At 40.4% G+C, this 22,533-nt stretch overlaps 1 long non-coding RNA gene across 1 annotated transcript; it reads right to left on the minus strand.

Annotated features, from left to right (window-relative positions):
- Nucleotides 1–1,395: 1,395 nt before the first annotated feature.
- Nucleotides 1,396–2,170, minus strand: LOC311026925. The gene is made up of 3 exons (XR_014598540.1): nt 2,075–2,170; nt 1,616–1,960; nt 1,396–1,513 (listed from the first exon to the last, which is right to left on the minus strand). It is a non-coding gene; the product is annotated as an uncharacterized lncRNA (long non-coding RNA).
- Nucleotides 2,171–22,533: the final 20,363 nt, after the last annotated feature.

Below are 22,533 nucleotides of genomic sequence, written 5' to 3' on the forward strand. Positions count from 1 at the left end.
TAGACCTCCAAGGCATCCATTTCCCTCTATCCATCAAGGCAGCAAGGAACAAATCATCCATTTTGGCACAGCTGAATGAATGACAGAAGTGTTACACAGGATACACAGGAAGTAAGATAACCTATACTTAGGTACTAAGTGGAGAAGGGGTAGGAATTAATAAGCTAAATACTTCTTGCTACTCCTTGTCAAACATACGGCTTTTATCGACTAGTTCATCAAGTGTAATGTATCATTCACATGTTTGAAATACATTCATTCATTCATTCATTCATTCTGGGGGGCTCAGAAAACAAAATACCCGGATGAATTAATTCCTTGCACAAAATACAAATCACAAACAAACAGAACTACGCTTAAAGGAAAACACCACCGCATTTTCATACTGAACTATGTTCTTCTCTGATCTTAGACGAGGTGATACATACCTCCCTCTCCTCTGTGCGTGCACTCAATGGCTCTTGCACGCACTCCGCGCAGCGCTAGTTTGTTAGCATGTAGCTTGTCCCAGTATATTCCTTAGGATCCAAAGGGGGGTGAAGTTAGAAGCGACCAAGCACTTCCACGTTGTCCCTATTTAAATACGGTTACGTGAGTAGTTACACGACCCAAGTTTGGTTACACAAAATGAAACATGCCAATTTTTCTAAGCGGATAACAAGGATAACTATATAGTATGGCGGAATAACAACTGGAAGCACTTCGACGTCGGCGCAGTAATATCATCACTCAAAACATGACGGGACTATATACCTTCTGCTTGTTTTCACAACTCTGTACGATGCACGTTATAACCATGATGTTTTATTGTTCACAAACTATCTTACTACAACCTGATGCTTCCTCAACTGTGCACAAACTACTACAGGTAGTGCAGGCGACGGCGTGCAGGTCACGTAGGTTCTATTGACGGAAGTAAGAGGGGGAGCGGAGTGATGATATTACTGCGCCGACGTCGAAGTGCTTCCAGTTGTTATTCCGCCATACTATATAGTTATCCTTGTTATCCGCTTAGAAAAATTGGCATGTTTCATTTTGTGTAACCAAACTTGGGTCGTGTAACTACTCACGTAACCGTATTTAAATAGGGACAACGTGGAAGTGCTTGGTTGCTTCTAACTTCACCCCCCTTTGGATCCTAAGGAATATACTGGGACAAGCTACATGCTAGCAAATTAGCGCTGCGCGGAGTGCGCGCAAGAGCCATTGAGTGCACGCACAGAGGAGAGGGAGGTATGTATCACCTCGTCTAAGATCAGAGCAGAACATAGTTCAGTATGGAAATGCGGTGGTGTTTTCCTTTAACATGTCCGTACGCCCTACAACAGAAAATATGATGTTATCACTATTTTGCCTATTTCCTAAACCAAAGTTTGTACTATGTGGCCAACTCACCCGCTTTTGACATGTGCTTTGTTGTAACTGCTATCCTAGAGAGGAAGGCATTCACTTGTTCCACCTCCTCCCCAAGTGTTAACCCAGCCCCCTCCAGAAATGCTCCACTCCATTTGATCTGTTTAAAATATATTAAAAAACAAGGCATGTTATAATTTGTCAATGTTGACGTTAAGGTTTTCACATGAAGTTATTCTGTCATATGGTGATGATTACTTACTTCACATTTAAAATCATGAGCTTTTGCATGAAACACCGAGAGGAACGGCTTCATTTCCAGCAGATGTTCAAACTCTGGGCAGCTTTTAATAATTTTCTCCAGGTATGGCCAATACTTGCAGGCTACATCCATGCAAAAGAATGTAGGCCTACTGCTGGCCAGCTTTTCCTGGAGAAAAAGAGGATAGGCAAAGATTTCTCCCCTGTACATGTTGAGGGCACAGAGAAGGACTCCATGCCGACACACAGCCAGCTCCAGTCCCTCCTCGTCCAGTTTGCTGGCTGATTTTTGTGAGGTCTCTCGAGCCGCAGACCATTCCCCGCCACAAACACCTCTTCCGGAGACCTACGATATTAAAATTGATTGATGAAAATGGTCTAGAGACTTACAGTTCTTATCAATACTCGTTAATAGGAGATATTGTATTCTTGTATATATAATTATAAAATGCAATATTACATGTTTTGTTGTGCTGTGTATGTAGTTTACAAATCGTGTGACGTCTTCATCCTTTGCAATGAAGACGTTATCAAAAATGGCCTGCTCCTCAGATCTAAATAAAACAAAGGGACAGTTTATGATATCAGACATTAAGAGACTTATTTTTTGTTATTACATTTACATTTACATTTACATTTAGGTCATTTAGCAGACGCTTTTGTCCAAAGCGACTTACAATAAGTACATTTGTCAAGAGAAGGAAACAAAGAAACCACGACGTATCGTTGCCGATGCAGTAAGAGCTAAAAATAGAACAAGTGCTAGGTCCTCATCTGAGTAAAGTATTTCAAGAGCAACAGTGCTAAGATCAGAGTGCTATAGGTAAGGTTTGTTTTTTTTTGTTTTTTTTTTGGGGGGGGTGTCGAGGGAGGGTGTTAGTGGGTCATGCTATGTAGAGTCAAGGTGAAGTCTGAACAGGTGAGTCTTGAGCCTTTTTCGGAAGATGGCAAATGACTCAGCTGTCCTGACATTAGTCGGGAGTTCGTTCCACCACTGAGGCGCCAGAACAGAGAAGAGTCTGGACTTTGCTGAGCGACATTTGTTTGATTTCAGCGATGGTGGTGCCAGCCGGCCAGCTGAAGTAGAGGAGCGAAGTGCTCGCTTCGGGGCATGAGGTTTGACCAGTGTTTGAAGGTAGACAGGTGCCGTTCCATTGATGGCCCTGAAGGCCAGTGTCATCGTCTTGAATTGGATGCGTGCTGCAACAGGGAGCCAGTGGAGGTCACGGAGGAGGGGGGTCACGTGGGAGAATTTGGGTAGATTGAAGATAAGACGTGCTGCAGCGTTCTGGATACGCTGCAATGGTTTAATTGCAGAGGCCGGGAGTCCGGCCAGGAGAGAGTTGCAGTAGTCAAGGCGGGAAATGACTAGTGCTTGGACCAAGAGCTGTGTTGCATCCTTTGTGAGGAAGGTCCGAATCCTGCGGATATTGTAGAGGGCGAATCTGCAGGATCGGGCCACAGCAGTGATGTTGGAGGTGCAGGATAGTTGGTCATCGAGGATTACACCCAGGTTCCTCGCAGTTGAGGAAGGCAATACTGTGATGCCCTCCACAGTGACCGACAGGTCCATGCGAGGGCAGTCTTTCCCTGGGATGAAGAGGAGTTCTGTTTTGTTCAGGTTAAGCTTGAGGTGATGTGCAGTTGTCCAGACAGAGATGTCAGCCAGACAGTCCGAGATGCGAGTTGCAATGTGAGCGTCAGAGGACGGGGGAAAAGAGAGGAACAGCTGGGTGTCATCTGCGTAGCAATGGTAGGAGAATCCATGCGATGTGATAACAGAACCTAGTGACCTGGTGTACAGTGAGAACAGAAGCGGTCCTAATACTGAGCCTTGAGGGACACCCGTGTCCAGAGAGCAGGGTTTGGACATAGAGCCATTCCATGTGACCTGAAAGGTGCGGTTTGTCAGGTATGATGTAAACCAGGTGAGAGCAGAGTCGGATATGCCAAGTTCAGCCAGAGTGTTATTAGTTCAAACACTGTGACATCATGAATGTTTATTGTACCTTGCTGCGTTTTTGAAACGGTAATGTTTGCGGTTTCCATCCACGGAAACCGCAAGCATATCCGGGCTGCACGCTTCACAGGTAAAGGGCTCCTCCTTGCAGAGGCTGTCCACCTCATATCTCACAGCCTCCCACTCGAAGAAGCTTTTGAGGAAGCTATTGCTGGAGATTTTCCCAGTCTATCACAAAAACGACATCTTGATCAAATGATATTTATAAACTAAAATAGAAGGACACAGCTTTTGCACAATGCACAATACAAATTGGTCAAAAACGACAAATAACTTCAATACTCACACGGCCAAAGCGGACAGTTCGCCGATCAAGCATTTTTAAAAATGCCTGACAGGACAGTCCAGGTGCAGCCATTTTAATTTCTTCATATGAGAAGAAAACATCAATGGCATAGATTGTGGCAAAGTGAAGGGTTGCTGGCCAGTAATCATTCTTTACAACATCCTCCACTCCAGCAGTCCACGTGGCTTTGCATGCACTGCAAGCCAACTCTGGCATGCTGAGCTCATGTCAGCCTTGAAAAAAAACAAACAAACACTGTAATGTCAATTTTCACACACTTAATTATAGAAATGTTTTTTAAAGAATATGTTATGCACTTCTCATTAATGTAACGTTATGCATATCCATATGAGGCTGGGGGCTGGGCAGGAAAAAATACACATGCATCTAAAAAAGAAAATCATGGAAAATGCCAAGCCTTGTTCTGTTTTAATTTAGATGAGTACAACAAACAGGTCATGAAAATCAAAAATGTAGTACCTCACAATATTAGAATGTTACATAGACCAATCAAAATAAAAGGATTGATCATACAGAAATGTCAATGTTATGAAAAGTACTGTATGTTTATTCTAAATTCATTATGTGTAATGAATCTGGAATTCACTCTTCACTTTAAGAATTACATCACAGAAAATAAAACTTTCAAATGATATTTAAATTTTTTGAAATGCAATCGAAGTAGCAAAAAATGAAAGCGGTCTGACAAATTTGGTCTTCCTCACTATTGAAATGTTGTGTCATTTCTAGAATCACAGTGTTTTCGGAGCATTTAGTTGTTGTGCAGATGTCACTGTCTTTTAGCCTTACTCAGTACTCATGTTAAGATATCATACAAAGCTATTACAAACATTTGTGAGTTTGTGAGATGGGATAGATATTATTAGGAACAAACTTTAAAAAAAGTTTCACATTCTTACCATTCATTGTGATCACAGCCACAGCCTTTCCTGGTTTGAGACCCGATTAGTCTGTTGAACAACCACATATTTTTTCTGGGATCTCCACAGGTACGTAACGTACTGAAAAAAGAAAATGTGGATTAAGAATCATTTTTATCGAATGGGATATACAATATTGTAAAGTGACAGATTTCTGACTAAAAAAGACTGAACTTTACTGAAGAATGTGAAGCATTGCTGATAAGTATTAAAGTGAACATGAAGAAGCTAAAATTTTCAGTCCAGCAAGAAAATATTTTTTGTACACTGACAAAACAGAACTTACCACAGGGAGAAAGGGCCTTATTCAGCACATACGTTGTTGGGGGCAAGGGCTGGAAAAATCCCAAAGTGCTGCCATCTCTGTTATGGAGGGGGTGTCTGGTGTGCATGCTGACATCACACTCGGCACAGAAGAAGGGGCGTGGACGGCAATCACGGCAGCGGACAACAGCGGAATTGCTTGAACACTGTTGGCAGATATGGGCTTGCATATTTTCTAGTGCCACTGCGGTGTTAACCAGCTGTGGTCTTGCTGCCCTCCAGCTTTCTGAAAAGATGCTTTTTCTGGTGCTCCAGTTTGTAGAAGCCAGAAGAGCTCTTGGGGTTGGTGCTTCCATCTCATCTCCTGTGGCATCACACAATGATAGCTGGAGGTCTTGTAAAAACCCCTCTATTAAAATGGTAAAAAAAAAAAAAAAATATATATATATATATATATATATATATATATATATATATATATATATATATATATATATATATATATATATATATTAAAAAGTTTGATACCTTGAATTTCAAATAAATACAAAGAGAGTTTACATTTAACTCTGTATTACATACACTGAAGATACAAGTAAAAATATCTGAACACAATGCTTTGAGCAACTGTTGGCAACGTAAAGTACATACCAATAGCATCTGGAGCAAAGACCACATCAGAGCTAGTGCCGGGAGCACTAGTGTCAGGAGCATCAACAGAAGGATGAGTCTTCTGACTGCAGCCAGCTGTACCAGAATAAAAAACAAACAATTATTCACAGCATTAAAATGGTCTACTTGTACCAACACTACTTGCACATGATAGCCCGGTTAACAGAGTCAATTATGAAATCCTCACCATCAAACATTTATCTAGGAGACGAGGATGTGGAAGGGACAAGTGGACTTTTTTTCACACATCATGATGTGGACATGTATTGAACTGTACACACAATGACAGTAAATTAAAATACTGGCAACACAATCAGAACAAACTATTTGAAAGGCAGTCTTGCCAAGAACAATATATATAAAAAACGGACATGGTTGATACACAGCCAAGGACAGAAAGACTCTGCAGCATGTGATTAAAACTTCTCACCAGAACATCATTAATAACATCTACAGTGCATCAGTGATATCAGCGCACAGATTTAAAAGACAACACACACCACAGCCACGGTCTGTTCCCCCTTCTGACAAAACCGAAATTGTATAAGTCTGTGTAGTGGTCTAGTATGGCAATTGCGATATTCGATATAATGTTGTTACTTGAAGAAAAATAAGGAAAGAAGATAAATTCCCTTTGCAAATCAGTTCTCTAAATATTGGTTATGGTTTGTTAGTCATGGTATAATACATGAAAAACTTTATGTTCTCCTTGGTTTGGCATAAACAAAAATCAGGATCTTTAAAATATCATGAATGCAAAAACAATACTGACCCTTGTTGGACTGACGCCTGCTGGAGCGTGGCGGTCGGATTACGTTGCCATCGCTGTCCCTCTTCGTCCACCTCATTGTTGGAAGAGGTGCAGCAGCTTGCTCTTTCTGGAGCTCACCAAGTAAGTCATCCACCCCTTGCAGGTCATCACTGAGATTTTCAGCCAGGTCATCTGCACTCTTGAGCAGATCCTGGAGCTCTGAATCGCTCATGATGAAGACACAGACAGATAGACAGACAACAGAAAGTTGGACAAATAAGACAAACACAAAGGAAAGCACAGTGACAGTGAGAGAGATAGAGTGTTAGAGTGAGTGAGAGAGAGAACGGCTAACAGGTAAAACACAGCAAGGACAGGTTAACAAGAAAGACGTGGCTCTAAAAAGTGCCTTTGTGTTGTTTAGTTTTCAATAAAACAGGAAAGGGTTGGTAGGATGATAAATTTGCAGGATCTGTTGAGAAAAGAGAGAGCAGAATTGGGAACTCAAACCTCAACGAGATACAGTACAGATTGTATTATGATAATTGACAAATAGAAGGTACCATTTCATTTGAAGGGATATAGGCTAGGTCTAGGCTATGTCTAGGCTAGGTCACTGTGCAAAAATACCAGACTTCCGGTTGAGCGCACGCGGGGATATGCGGCTGTGTTAATGCTCTCCGATACACCCCCCCTAAAAAATCGTTATTTTTGATATCTGCTTGAAACTTTCCCATGAGAAATAAGTAGAAGACAGTGGAATGAACTTGCGCTCTGGTGCGATCACGGAGGTGGCGAAAACTAAAAAGATAAAGGACAAACGCGAACAACAGCAAACAATCAGAATGGCGAACGCGGAAGAGGACGCCAGGAAAAGTTTGGAAAGGCTGGTGCTGAGCATAAAAGACGATATTGCTGCACAAATCAAGGACTTCAGGTCGGATTTTCATAAACGATCAGATGAAACGAGAAAAGAGCTCCAGAATTTAAGAACAGAGGTGAGAGAAATGCAAACATCACTTAACGGCGCAAATGAAAATATCCTGGCTGTTGAACAAAGAGTGAATAAGTTGGAGGAGAACGAGATGGTCAACGCCAGAGCATTAACACACCTGCTGCAGCAAGAAAAGCACCTGGTGGAAAAAATGGAATATTTGGAAAACAAATCTAGACAGAACAACATCAGGATCCACCAGGTGAAAGAAGGAGCAGAGGGAGGCGACATTGTTAAGTTTTTAAAGACACTGATATCGGAGAAGCTGGAGATACCAGCAGCACAACTTGACATTGTCGCCGCACACCGATCGTTTCAGAGGAAACCGGCACATAGTGGAGCGGCTCCACGCTCAATCATAGCAAGATTTCTGACATGGGATACACGTCAAAGAGTCCTTCGTGCGGCGTGGACCAAGAAAGTAATAAGATACGAGGACAGCCGGATTTTCTTCGACCAGGACTACTCCTCCAAAATACAAAAAGAGAGAAGCCTATATGCCCCAATAAGGAAAGAGCTACGAGAGAAAGGGGTGAAATCGCATATTATCTACCCATCGAAGTTAAAGGTATTTGGCAGCGAGGGATCCCAGACGTACAACACGGCGAGGGAGGCGGCGGCAGCCCTTCACGCACGGGGCACGCTCAGCGGAGTTCAACACCAAGGAGACCAGGGAGCCAGGCTACAAGCCGAAGACACACCAGGAGCAGCATCGTTTGAGGAGCATGGGAGGCAGAGAGAAGAATATAAGACTACTGAGGATCTGCTGAAGGAGATGAGAGGAAACCTATCCGAGCCCTAAAGGTACTGTGATAGAACTTGCCCGACACAAACAAATGCATATGGACTGACACACGCACACACACACACACACACACACACACACACACACACACACACACACACACAACTTGCACAAAGATGAAGAAAGGACAAGGACATGAACTCATTCTCTTTTTTTTTTTTTTTTTTTTGGGGGGGGTGGGGTGGGGGGGGGGTATTCACAGTGACATATATAATGCAGCTTGTGTTTGATAAGCTGCTGTTGCTTTTTCAATTGGGGCAATTCTTAGTAGAGGCCCCAGATTCCTATTTTTGTTTAGGGAATCATCAATCTACAGGCAGTCTTGTAGGGACTGGTACCTTTGGAAGTCAGGTTTTCTTTATTTTTGTAGATGGGATTTATGTATGTTGTTCACTTTTTATGGTTAATCACAATGAGTTGAAAAGTAGTAGGACCAAGGATTTATTAACTAACAAGGAAGATATAAAAAATATTAATCAATTGTACCTGTCAAACCCCTCTTCTAATAAATGAAAGCTTTAAATATAATTTCATATAATGTGAATGGTATCAATAACCCAATTAAGCGTAAGAAACTACTAGTAAAGCTTAAAAAAGAAAAAGGAGATATAATTTTTTTACAAGAGACACATCTCGTATCATCAGAACATGAAAAGCTTAAGAAACTTACGAATGCCCAGGTATATTACTCTTCATATAAATCTTGTAGAAGAGGGGTTGCAGTTTTAATAATGCCTCAAATAGGTTTTACACTGAAGAAATTAATTGCTGATAAAGAAGGCAGATATGTAATGGTTGTGGGAATGATTGAACATGTATTGGTTTCATTTATGAATGTTTACAATCCTCCTGAAGAAGGTCCAGATTTAATTAAAAAGGTTGTTGAAATGATTGTATTGGAAAGTCAAGGAGTCACTATTGCCGCTGGTGACTTTAACCTCATAATGGACCCAAGTAAGGATACACAAAGTGTTCGACTACATAGTTCAAACCAAGCAGCCAAAATAATGAGAGGAGCTATGAAAGAAATAGGGCTGACAGATGTATGGAGAGCCCTTCATCCGAAAGAGAGAGACTACACCTTCTTTTCAAAATCTTTCTGTAAATATTCAAGGCTTGATTATTTTTTCATGTTTAAGAACCACATATCAATGGTTGCAGAATGTCACATAAAGGAAATTACATTGTCTGATCATGCTCTGATATCTTTAAAATTGAACTTCGACTTAGAGAAAGGTCAGAAGACATGGAGGTTAAACAACTCCCTGCTACAGATAGATGATTTTAAGACTAAAATAAAATTAGCCCTCAAAAATTATTTAGAGATTAATGATACAGGAGAAGTAGACCCACTTATACTGTGGGAGGGAATGAAAGTTGTTTTGAGAGGGGAAATTATATCATTTGCTTCATACAAGAAGAAAGAAAGGGAGAAAAGAACAAAGGAATTAGAACAATCAATTAAGACATTAGAATCTAAGCATAAGGAGACAGGTTGTAGTTCTGATCTGCAATCTTTAAATAAACTTAGAAATGAATTGGATAGATTATTAACTATGGAAGCAGAGAAAGCTCTGGTTTTTACAAAACAGAAATATTTTGACAGCGGGGCAAAAGCAATGAAAAATTTGGCCTATAAATTAAAAAAACAACAGGAAAAATCAAATATAGTAGCAATCAAAAATCAAACTAGGGACGTAATGGTTAAAGGCAAGAGGGATATTGCACATGAATTTGCTAAATATTATGAACAATTGTATAGTTCAGACAATAATTTGACTCAGCAAAACGGAGTTAAGGAGTATCTATCTGGAATAAACTTACCGCAAGTAACAGTGGAACAAAATGCAAACATCACATCAGCAGTTACCCCAGAGGAGATCATGGTGGTGATAAAAAAGTTAAAGAACGGCAAATGCCCAGGAAGCGATGGTTTTACAGGGGAATTTTATAAAGAATTTAGCAAAGAGTTACTGTTAGTTTTGGAAAGAGCCTTCAATTGGGCACTAAACCACGGTCAGTGGGCAAATACATGGCGTAACTCAATAGTTACAGTCATACATAAAGAAGGGAAAGACCCTACAAGTTGTGGATCCTATAGACCCATAACTTTATTAAATGTGGATCAGAAGCTGCTAAGCAGCATTATAGCAAATAGATTATCAAAGATCATCCCATTTATTATAGACCCTGACCAAACTGGTTTTATCCCAGATAGATATTTATCAGATAACGTAAGACGAACATTGAATATAATAGATTTCTCAAAGAAAATGAACACTCAAACGCTGATTCTTACCCTGGATGCCGAAAAGGCCTTTGACAGGGTGTCATGGCCTTTTATATTTGAAACTTGTAGCAGATTTGGTTTTCATGACACCTTTATCAAATGGCTCCATGCTATGTATAGTAGTTCAAAAGCACAGATCAGAGTAAATGGGACTCTCTCGCATAGTTTTGAACTACAACGGGGAACAAGACAGGGAGATCCCCTATCTCCTCTGATCTTTGCAATCTGTATTGAACCCCTGGCAGCATGTATCAGAGCAACAAACAAAATCGAGGGGGTGAAAGTAGCAGAGCAATCTCATAAATTGGCTTTATACGCGGACGACGTGGTCTTATATCTTACAAATCTAGAAAAATCACTACCAGCTCTTATGGAGGTTATTGATAATTATAGTAATGTGTCAGGATATAAACTAAATATACAGAAGTGTGAAGCAATGGTTCTAGGAGCCCCAGTAAGTAGAGAGGTGAAGAGTAACTACCCATGGCAGTGGGACAGGGATAGAATAAAGTACCTAGGAACTGTGCTACCAGAGAATAATAAATTACTGTACCAGCTGAATTACAAAGACTTGGAAGCACATGTTAGACAGGATTTGCATAGGTGGAAATTAGCTATATGGTCTTTGGGTAGAAGAATAGATGCAATCAGAATGAATGTACTCCCTCGTTTCTTATTTTTATTTCAAACAATACCACTATATATATGTGTGAACACTTTCAAAATCTGGGATACAATGATTGGTAAATTTATATGGGATGATAAGAAACCTAGAGTTAAGATGAAGACTTTGAAAATGCCCAAAGAGAGGGGGGGACTTGCCCTCCCAAACTTGAAGCATTACTATATGGCAGCGCAAATGAAGCACATACGTACCTGGTTAAATGATAACTCAGAGGCAAAGTGGAGATCAATAGAGATGTTTATGTGTCATGGTTCAATAAAAACGATTCTTTTCTGTACAGAATACCAACGAAAAGTACCAGTAAAAGATAATATATCAATTAGAAACACTCTAGAAATTTGGGCTAGAATTAAAAATGTTGTTGAAGTAAAGAAAGACTTACTGGCTCTGAGAGAGATAAAAGAAGACCCTGAATTCATGCCTAACAAAACGGATGATGCCTTCGACATCTGGGCACAAAAGGGACTGACCATTTTTGGGCAGTGTTTAAATGAGAAGGGAATAATACAATTTGAATCTTTAAGTAAAGCGTATCGTTTGCCGCATTCCCACTTCTTCCGATATTTACAAATAAGAAGTTATATCCAAAATAGTGAAATAAAAAATAAGACCAGTAGAGACTTACATCCACTGGTACAATTTTTGATAAAGAATTATGATAAAATTAAAGTCCCACATCAAATCTCGGCTGTATATACTATTCTTGAAAATAACTGTAAATATCAAGATACAAAGGCAAAACTGAAATGGGAAGAAGAATTGAATATAGACCTATCAGAGGAGAGTTGGAAGGAAATGAATCAGAATGTTCACACAACAACTGTATCGCCGTATTGGAGGGAATATGCATGGAAAATACAATCACGATATTTCATAACACCAGTGCAGCAAGCTAAATATAATAATAAAATATCAGCAAGCTGCTGGAGGGAATGTGGCGAACCATACGCTAATGTTCAACATATATTCTGGTCATGTCCCATTTTGCAAATATTCTGGGAAAAGGTACAGAAAGAAATCAGTCATATTTTAAGATGTGCGGTACAATTAAATATGGAGTATATGCTATTGGGAAGGACCATAGATACACCCCATGAGGAAAATGACGACTATTTGCTCAGGGTGCTGCGTATAACTGCTCTAAAACAAATCACCAGAAACTGGCTTCAGAAAACCCAGCCAACAATAGAAAAATGGAGGGACACCATTCAACAGGTACATCAAATGGAGTATGTAACATATAGAATGAGGGGTAACCTCAGACTATATGAGACAAGATGGGCCAAGTGGTCAACCTACTACAATTGATTTAATCATCATAATTTTGTTGTTGTAACTGTGATTATCCTGCTCGTTGTAATATATATATTTTTTTCTTTTTTTTTTTTTTTTCTTTTTTTTCTCTTTTTTTTTTTTTTTTTTTTTTTTTTTCTTTTAATGTTTATTTATTATTTATTTTCTGAGTGCCTGTCTATGTGATTGTTGATGTTATATGTTTTTTTTTTTTATTTTTTTTTATGTTGTCTATGTCTCGTGACCTTCTTTTATGTGTACATGTAAATGTACAGACACGTGGTGACTTTAAAAATAAAGTACAAAAAAAAAAAAAAAATACCACAGCCTCCAGTCATTACAACAAGGGAAGGGTGGCAGTAGGGAAGTGGTCTTGACAGAAGTGGTAGGATAAAGAAGTATGGGAAGGCCCAGAGATTTTGCCCTGCCCTTCAGTTATCACTTTGTTGAACTTCTGGTGGTAGCATATCACTTCTATATTTAAGTAGGTTACAACTTGTAATAATTTAACATAAAAGTGTGGAAACAATGATTAAAGCCATTTTTTATGATTTTTCAGACAGAACCGTATTTATTTATACAACTTTTATTCTGCATAGACGCAGCCTTTTTCAATCTGGAGGCCTACTAGCCGGCTGTAGGCCTAGGCTAGGCTACTCGTTTGCTAAAATACTTCTCTGCACATTTAAGACAGTGTAGTGTCTGAAATAAATCAGTCGAATGAAATTTATATTCTATAGTTCTATATGGGCTACCAGCTACATTTGCGCTGATTCTATCAGTTTTTGGGGCGCAGATTTTAGTCCTATTTTGTTCTTTTTACTCTCTTAACCATGCATACATGCTCTTACCTGAAGGGGACGACTGCAACTGCCGCGAAGGACGCCGGTCCTGGTCGCACACCATGACGTATATCGCGCATTTCGTTTGATGGCGCACGCACCTTTGAAAACAAATCTTTATCTATAAAGATACGGACATTTTACACTGCGGTACAGAGGGAAACAAATAAATGAGCCTATTATGTATGCTGTCATATCACATCAGTAAGAACATGTTTACAGCATGAATTGTTTGGAGTTCACATCGTAGCCTACGTTAAGTTTTGTTTGGACAGTTGAGGATTATGGGTAATGTAGGCTGGTGCCTTCAGCTACGAAAAACTGGCAACAAACGAATTGAAGGGGAAACGCGGAAACAGATGTACAAGGCCCATTCGTCTTGTGTAATTAACAAGGATACACTGCTGTGTTAGTTGCTAGAAACATGACAGGTTTTATTGTAAAATCATCGTTAGTGTAAAAACCTAAAAGAAATGACAGTACTTCCGGGTAATAGGTCCTCCCTATCGGACAGGTGCTCACGGCGTCTTTCAGCCGTAGTCCCTAGCAACCCGACGTCATTGAAACAGCTGTCTGGCCATAAAATCTTCCTAATAACTATCCAATAGGACGGATGCTCACATCGTCCATTAGAGCCGTGGTCGGGTTAATACAGGAGTGAATGGGCTGCTGCAGCAGCCGCTCTGAACGTCAAATATCGACGGGAAAGCAGCCGCTCTGAACGTCAAATATCGACGGGGACGGGATTACATTGTAGTGAATTGAACCCCATCTCCGTCTGCAGACGACGTCGAAGGGTACTTTTTCCGTCCACTAAAGGGCCCTTGCCGTCAGTCGCTATTTGACATTCTGGGAGTGAGACTGTGTTGACAAAACAGGACTTTTTCCCAAAGCGACATCCATTTAACATGGGAGTCTATGGGGGAGCGACATCTCGCGTTATCTCGCCAACGGTACATGCCACGGGGATGGTTCAGGCATCTATGGATACGTCTCGGCCAGACCTTCCGGTGGACACCACCCACTTCCGGATAGCTACTTCCGGTCACGAGCTAGGGAGTCGGAAGTCCGACTTTTGAAGTGCCCCCCCCCCCCCCCCATGATAGAAAATTGTCTGATCGATGCTCATTTCTTACTTTCAGCTCTCTACGACCTTCGCCACGACGTAACCTTTTCCAGCCCTATACCCCTAACCCTAACTGTATTGTTACAACATGTTATGAATTTTTTCGACATGCTATAGTATGACTTTTTTTTCCCCCGAAAAATTTGACCATGGCTTTTTATGCTTGTTTTGGACTCCCTACACTCAGACTTGACGCGACAAGCGATACGAGCGATTTTTATGACTTTTTAAAAAATTTTACGAATATTTCAAGAATTTATTTTGACTGACTTTTTCGTGAATTTTTCGACATGCTTTTGTATGACTTTTTTCTAAAAAAGATTTAAGATATTCTTCCAGCGTAGAGAAGTTTTTATTTAGCAGTGGACAGAGAGGAAGCATGTGAGAGAGATGGGGACGTGACATGCAGCAAAGGACCTCCAGGCGGGATTTGAACCAGTGTCGTCTGCATATATGTTTACATGGGTAAATGGCTTGCACTCTAACCACTAGGCCACCTGCCAGCCATGAACAACCCTTTTTATGGCTTATTTGGACTCACTTCACCCAGACTTTGATTGACACGCGATACACAAGCATATGTTCCGGCTTTTAAATCATTTTTACAACATTTCATGAATTTTGTCGATTTTTCACTTTTTTTTCGACATGCTATAGTATGACTTTTTTTTCCCACGAAAAATTTGACCATGGCTTTTTATGCTTGTTTTGGACTCACTACACTGAGACTAGGCGCGTCAAGCGAGATGAGCGATTTTTATGCTTTTTTAACAATTTTAAATATTATTTCATGAATATATCCTGACTGACTTTTTCGTGAATTTCCGACGTGCTATAGTATGACTTTTTTTGGGGGGGGGGGGGGGATATGACTAAGCCTTTTTATAACTATTTTGCACTCACTACACTCAGATTTTGATTGACACGAGATATAGAAGCATATGTTAGGACTTTTACATCATTTTTCCAACATTTTATGAATTTTGTCGATTTTTCACTTTTTTTCCGACATGCTATAGTATGACTTTTTTTTTCCCACGAAAAATTTGACCATGGCTTTTTATGCTTGTTTTGGACTCCCTACACTCAGACTTGACGCGACAAGCGATACGAGCGATTTTTATGACTTTTTAATATTTTTTACGAATATTTCAAGAATTTATTTTGACTGACTTTTTCGTGAGCACTCTCGCCTCACAGCAAGAGGGTCCTGGGTTCGATTCCTGGGTCAGCCCGGGTTCCTTCTGTGTGGAGTTTGCATGTTCTCCCCGTGTATGCGTGGGTTCTCTCCGGGTTCTCCGGCTTCCTCCCACAGTCCAAAGACATGCAGGATGGGGATAGGTTGATTGGTGACTCTAAATTGCCCGTAGGTGTGAATGTGAGTGTGAATGGTTGTTTGTCTCTCCATGTTGGCCCTGTGATAGACTGGCGACCTGTCCAGGGTGTACCCTGCCTTCGCCCAATGACAGCTGGGATCGGCTCCAGCCCCCCCGCGACCCTGAATACAGGATAAGCGGTAGAAAATGGATGGATGGACTTTTTCGTGAATTTTCAACATGCTTTTGTATGACTTTTTTCTAAAAAAGATTTAAGATATTCTTCCAGCGTAGAGAAGTTTTTATTTAGCAGTGGACAGAGAGGAAGCATGTGAGAGAGATGGGGACGTGACATGCAGCAAAGGACCTCCAGGCGGGATTTGAACCGGTGTCGTCTGCATATATGTTTACATGATAAATGGCTTGCACTCTAACCACTAGGCCACCTGCCAGCCATGAACAACCCTTTTTATGGCTTATTTGGACTCACTTCACCCAGACTTTGATTGACACGCGATACACAAGCATACCGTAGATGACCAAATAATCGCCCGCGTGCAAATACGCGCCTGTGCTCTAATAGCCGCCGGGGTCCGACCTCATTTGGCATAATCAACGCCGGTTCAATTAAACGCCCGGGCGATTAAGTGTTTACCATAGTCTTGCACAGAAAACAAAAGTTTTTTTTTAACAGCACTTCACCGGCTCTCACCTCTTCTGTCAGTCAGCCCCTCCTCTCGCTCTCTATCTCTCTCTCGCATGCAGGCGCGCGCACACACACACACAGACACACAAACACAGGCGCCCTAGACTGAGGGATATAGGGATATAGATAAATGCGCTAATGTACAGTGTTGAAATTACCGCGATCGACCCCCCCTTCCGTTATCATTCATAACACTGCTCTGATCAGCTCCCTGTGTCGCGGTAACACAGACAAACTGTCTTTGTATTTATTGTCTGATGTCAATAAAGATGCGTCGGGGGGAAAAAGTAGTTTTGTTCCAGTGGTGCTATGGTGAGCTCCTTGTTCTTTGCATGATGGTCTGGTGCTGCTCATTGCAAAAATAAATTGTAGCCTGTTGCAAATACGCACCTGGTTCTTATAAACGCCTGGGCTCCAAGTCGATTTAGCATATTAAACGCCCGGGCTACTAAATGGTCATCTACGGTATGTTACGGATTTTGAATCATTTTTACATTTCATGAATTTTGTCGATTTTTCACTTTTTTTCGACATGCTATAGTATGACTTTTTTTTTTCCCAAAAAAAATTTGACCATGGCTTTTTATGCTTGTTTTGGACTCCCTACACTCAGACTTGACGCGACAAGCGATACGAGCGATTTTTATGACTTTTAATATTTTTTACGAATATTTCAAGAATTTATTTTGACTGACTTTTTCGTGAATTTTCGACATGCTTTTGTATGACTTTTTTCTAAAGAAGATTTAAGATATTCTTCCAGCGTAGAGAAGTTTTTATTTAGCAGTGGACAGAGAGGAAGCATGTGAGAGAGATGGGGACGTGACATGCAGCAAAGGACCTCCAGGCGGGATTTGAACCGGTGTCGTCTGCATATATGTTTACATGGGTAAATGGCTTGCACTCTAACCACTAGGCCACCTGCCAGCCATGAACAACCCTTTTTATGGCTTATTTGGACTCACTTCACCCAGACTTTGATTGACACGCGATACACAAGCATATGTTACGGCTTTTAAAACATTTTTACAACATTTTATGAATTTTGTAGATTTTTCACTTTTTTTTTGACATGCTATAGTATGCCTTTTTTTTTCCCACGAAAAATTTGACCATGGCTTTTTATGCTTGTTTTGGACTCACTACACTGTGCGTCAAGCGAGATGAGCGATTTTTATGCTTTTTTAACAATTTTAAATATTATTTCATGAATATATCCTGACTGACTTTTTCATGAATTTCCGACGTGCTATAGTATGACTTTTTTTTTGGGGGGGGGGGGGGGGGGGGGATATGACTAAGCCTTTTTATAACTATTTTGCACTCACTACACTCAGATTTTGATTGACACGTGATATAGAAGCATATGTTAGGACTTTTACATAATTTTTACAACATTTTATGAATTTTGTTGATTTTTCACTTTTTTTTCGACATGCTATAGTATGACTTTTTTTTCTCCCTGAAAAAGTTGACCATGGCTTTTTATGGCTGTTTTGGACTCAGTACACTGAGACTTGGTGCATCAAGCAATATGAGCAATTTTTATGACTCTTTAACAATTTTAAATATTTTTTCATGAATATATTCTGACTGACTTTTTCGTGAATTTTCGACATGCTATAGCATGACCTTTTTTTAACAATATGATCAAGGCTTTTTTTTTTAAAGACTATTTTCTTGCATAGACACCTTTGTATTTAGTGGTGGATAGAGAGGAAACATGGGAGAGAGAGGGGGATGTGACATGTATCAAAGTATCTCCAGCCGGGATTCGAACCTGAGGCTGCTGCATATATGCAGACATGGGTAAATGGCATGCACTCTAACCACTCAACCACCTGCCTGCCATGAATAAGCCTTTTTATAACTATTTTGCACTCACTACACTCAGATTTTGATTGACACGAGATATAGAAGCATATGTTAGGACTTTTACATCATTTTTCCAACATTTTATGAATTTTGTCGATTTTTCACTTTTTTTCCGACATGCTATAGTATGACTTTTTTTTTCCCTGAAAAAGTTGACCATGGCTTTTTATGGCTGTTTTGGACTCAGTACACTGAGACTGTCAGGTACGAGACAGGAAATGACACTGATATGGAAATTTGTGATAGTGGATATGTTCTCCAAATGTTTGCAGGCAGTACAGGCAGCTGCTTCTATAGTGTTATTTCACCCACTGACACTTATGGTGTCACATGTCACACCAGCGCGACATCTTAGTTGTATGACTATCCTACTGTCACAGCCACATCTCACTATAGAGAGATGCACTACATTAAACCCATCAGCCCTGCTACCAAATGAAACAGATGGAATAGCACATGATTGTGTAGGAGAAACTAGTGCTAGAGTTTTACCAAGACCAGATCTCACCGATGTACCACTTGATGCTGCTGATATTGTGATATTTGTAGAGGACTCATGTAAAAAGAATCCTGACGGGACAAATGTAAGTGGATATGCTGTAGTAACATCTGACAAAGTTTTGAAGTCAGGCTCCTTACCGTCGCATTTCTCTGCGCAGGCAGCAGAACTTGTTGCACTTACAGAGGCGTGCAAAATAGGGAGAAATAAAGATATAACTGTATATACAGATAGCCAGTATGCATTCTCGACACTTCACGTGTTTGCAATGAAAGTGTAGACTCAACGTGTTGTGAGACAAACATGATATTTATCCATCTTCTTGTGGGTGTGTTTGAAATAAAGGAGCCACAAAGACAGAAACGGGGATTTGGGAGAGCCTCGACGGAAAGCCTATACTACCAAAAAATGTATTTAGATTTGCTGCGATATTGAGTCATGGGATTACCCATGTCTCAACAGGAGGGATGGTATCCACAACAGAGAACATTTTTACTACATATGGATTTCACAATTACACAAAAAAAAATGTGTGCCTCATGATTGATATGCTCTAAGCATAATGCTCAAGGTAGACTACGTCCTAAACCAGGTAAATTCCCAGAAGTGACATACCCATTCCAATGTATCTGTATGGACTTTATTGAATTAAACAGAGCCGAAGGAAAGAAATACTGTTTAGTGATAGTGGATATGTTCTCCAAATGGGTAGAAATTACACCAACAGTGAACAATGATGCAATAACTGTGGCCAAAATTTTGGCTACAATAATAGCTCCAAGGTATGGTTTTCCAGAAAAGATTTATTGTGATACGGTCCTCATTTTAGGAATCAAGTAATATAAAAGCTATCTGAAATATTTTCAATCCAACTCAGGTTCCATTGTAGTTATCATCCACAGTCAGCAGGACTGGTGGAAAGAAACAATGGAACTATTAAAGCAAAACTGAGGAAGGCTATGGAAGAAACAGGGAAGAGTTGGGTAACATGTCTACCAGCTGTAGCATTAAGCTTACACATTCAACCTAATAGTACAGGATTATCACCATTTGAAATATTATATGGAAGGCCATTTAGGGTACCGCTAATAGATACAAAGGGAGATGATACAAGATTGACTGAAACAATCGTTGACTACATGTCAAAAATGATGAAGAACAAAAGTGTTATGTCTACAGTATCTCCTCCTACAGATCCAGCACCAACAGGAGGGCCAATAAACCCAGGAGATTGGGTGTTTATCAAAGTCCTGAGGCGGGAGAATTGGTCAGCTCCCCGCTGGGAAGGACCCTATCAAGTGTTACTGTCTACACCAACAGCAGTCCGCATAGCTGAAAGACAGACTTGGATCCATCTCACACACTGCAAAAGAGCACAAATACCACTGTCAGATAAGTAGAAGCATTCACCATGCCGGATTTAAAGCTATGCTTGATGACTGTTTTATGTGTGACCACAATTGCATTCCTTATTTCAAATATAGTGACACAAGGCCAGGTATACGATAAAATGAGGGAAAGAGCTGTAGGAATACAATCCAGGTGGGACACTAGTAGAGGTGTAGTGATAATAAAATGTACTGAAGGGATGAATTGCATTGCTCAGATTGATGCATGTCAGGTTTTCCCCTGTTCAGGACAACACTTTCACTGGCCGGAGACAGAAAGTTATATTTGTGTCACCACGGAGGTATGCACCACATATAGAAAAGCGTGGGGTAGAACTGTTCATATAGGTGGGTGTGCGTGCGAGAAGTGGAGTTGGGTAATTGCTAATACAGGACCACAGGATTGGGGATACAACCCAAATTCTAACTTGAAAAACCGACTGAAAATGATCAAGTTACTTGCAACACAAGATATTTGCGGAACAATTGTAATCCTGTAAACGTATGCCCTAGAAACAGGATTCACAGACTCAAATGTATGGCTACAATGGATCGTTCACACAGCTCGAAACAGCAAGTTATCTTCTTCCAATTGTCTAGCATGTGCAGCAGCCAGGCCGGGGTTAGGCACAGTGCCTTTTCCCCTTAATCCAGATAATGATCCAAAAGGTTTTCGTTGCATGCTAGAATTATACAAATCAGAGAGTGATACAAACTGCACCACTTTGAAACTTCTGTTCCCCCCAGTGTCACCACAGATTAAACCACCTTGGTTTACGCCATACACCGGGAATTATACCTGCTTGACAGGAAGCAGAGGTACTGTGTCAGTAGGAGTATTGACAACCTGTAAAACCATCATTGATGTAATTAAGGGCGAGAGCAATGTCACTGATGACATAGTGAATGATCAAACCATGGCCAGAGCTGATGTATGGTGGTTCTGTGGAGGTAAGATACTCAGAGCAAAATTACCAACTGATTGGAAGGGAACTTATGCTATGGTACAATTATTAATGCCGACATATATTTTACCATATGACACGACATTAGAAAAAGTGACGACACATAATTCACGAACAAAGAGAAATGCACCAGCAGGATCTTTTGACAGCAGAGTTTATATAGATGCAATTGGTGTTCCTCGAGGTGTTCCTGATGAGTTTAAAGCCAGAAATCAGGTTGCTGCAGGATTTGAATCACTCCTGGCTTGGTGGGTAACCGTTAATAAAAATGTGGATTGGATAAATTACGTCTATTATAACCAACAAAGATTTTTAAATTACACTAAGGAAGCAATTGGGGGCATACATCAACAGTTAGATAAGACTAGTTTAATGGCATGGCAGAATAGGATGGCGTTAGATATGCTGTTGGCTGAAAAAGGAGGAGTATGTAAAATGTTTGGAGATATGTGTTGTACGTTTATTCCTAACAATACAGCACCTGATGGCAGCATCACTAAGGCGTTGAATGGATTAACCTCTCTATCTGCAGAGTTAGCTGAAAACTCTGGTTTTGAAGATCCTCTGACAGGATGGCTCCAGGACATTTTTGGGAAATGGGCAGGCTCTATAAAAACTATGATGTTATCTGTAACCGTAATGATTACCATTCTAATCGTTTGTGGATGTTGTTGTATCCCCTGTTTGAGAGGACTGTTACAGAGACTCATTGACACTGCTGTGACTAAAACAACTATGCTGTATGAAAGGATCCCCACCACCGATGATCACCGAGGGGACTATGAGAATGCAGCACAAGAAAATGTTACTTCTGATCTGACAGATGATGATTTATATGGTAACCTCTTTGATGAAGATAAGGACACCACGGACTAAGGATGTGTTTATTCTACTGATTATGATGAGGCTACAGAAAATCTAACTGAAGTTGTAGTTTTCTGAATTGGCCGACTAGAGCCACTTAGGAGAAAAATATTCACAGCATTTGTACATATTGCAGGTGACCCCATTGCTTTTGTTCTTTTTACGTGCAAGGGATAGTTTAACTAGGTAGGGATAGGTCCGTAGCCAAGCCCGATAGGTTGACTAGCTTGGCGAGGACATTTATGTTTTGTTTTTGGGGGCAACAATGTAATCAAAATGCTTTTGAATTTATGCTTATTTTTATATAATTTCTGTGCCTTGTTAAATGGAGTACCTG

This window comes from Eutrigla gurnardus (genome assembly GCF_963514095.1).
Source record: "Eutrigla gurnardus genome assembly, chromosome: 16".
NCBI lineage: Eukaryota > Metazoa > Chordata > Actinopteri > Perciformes > Triglidae > Eutrigla > Eutrigla gurnardus.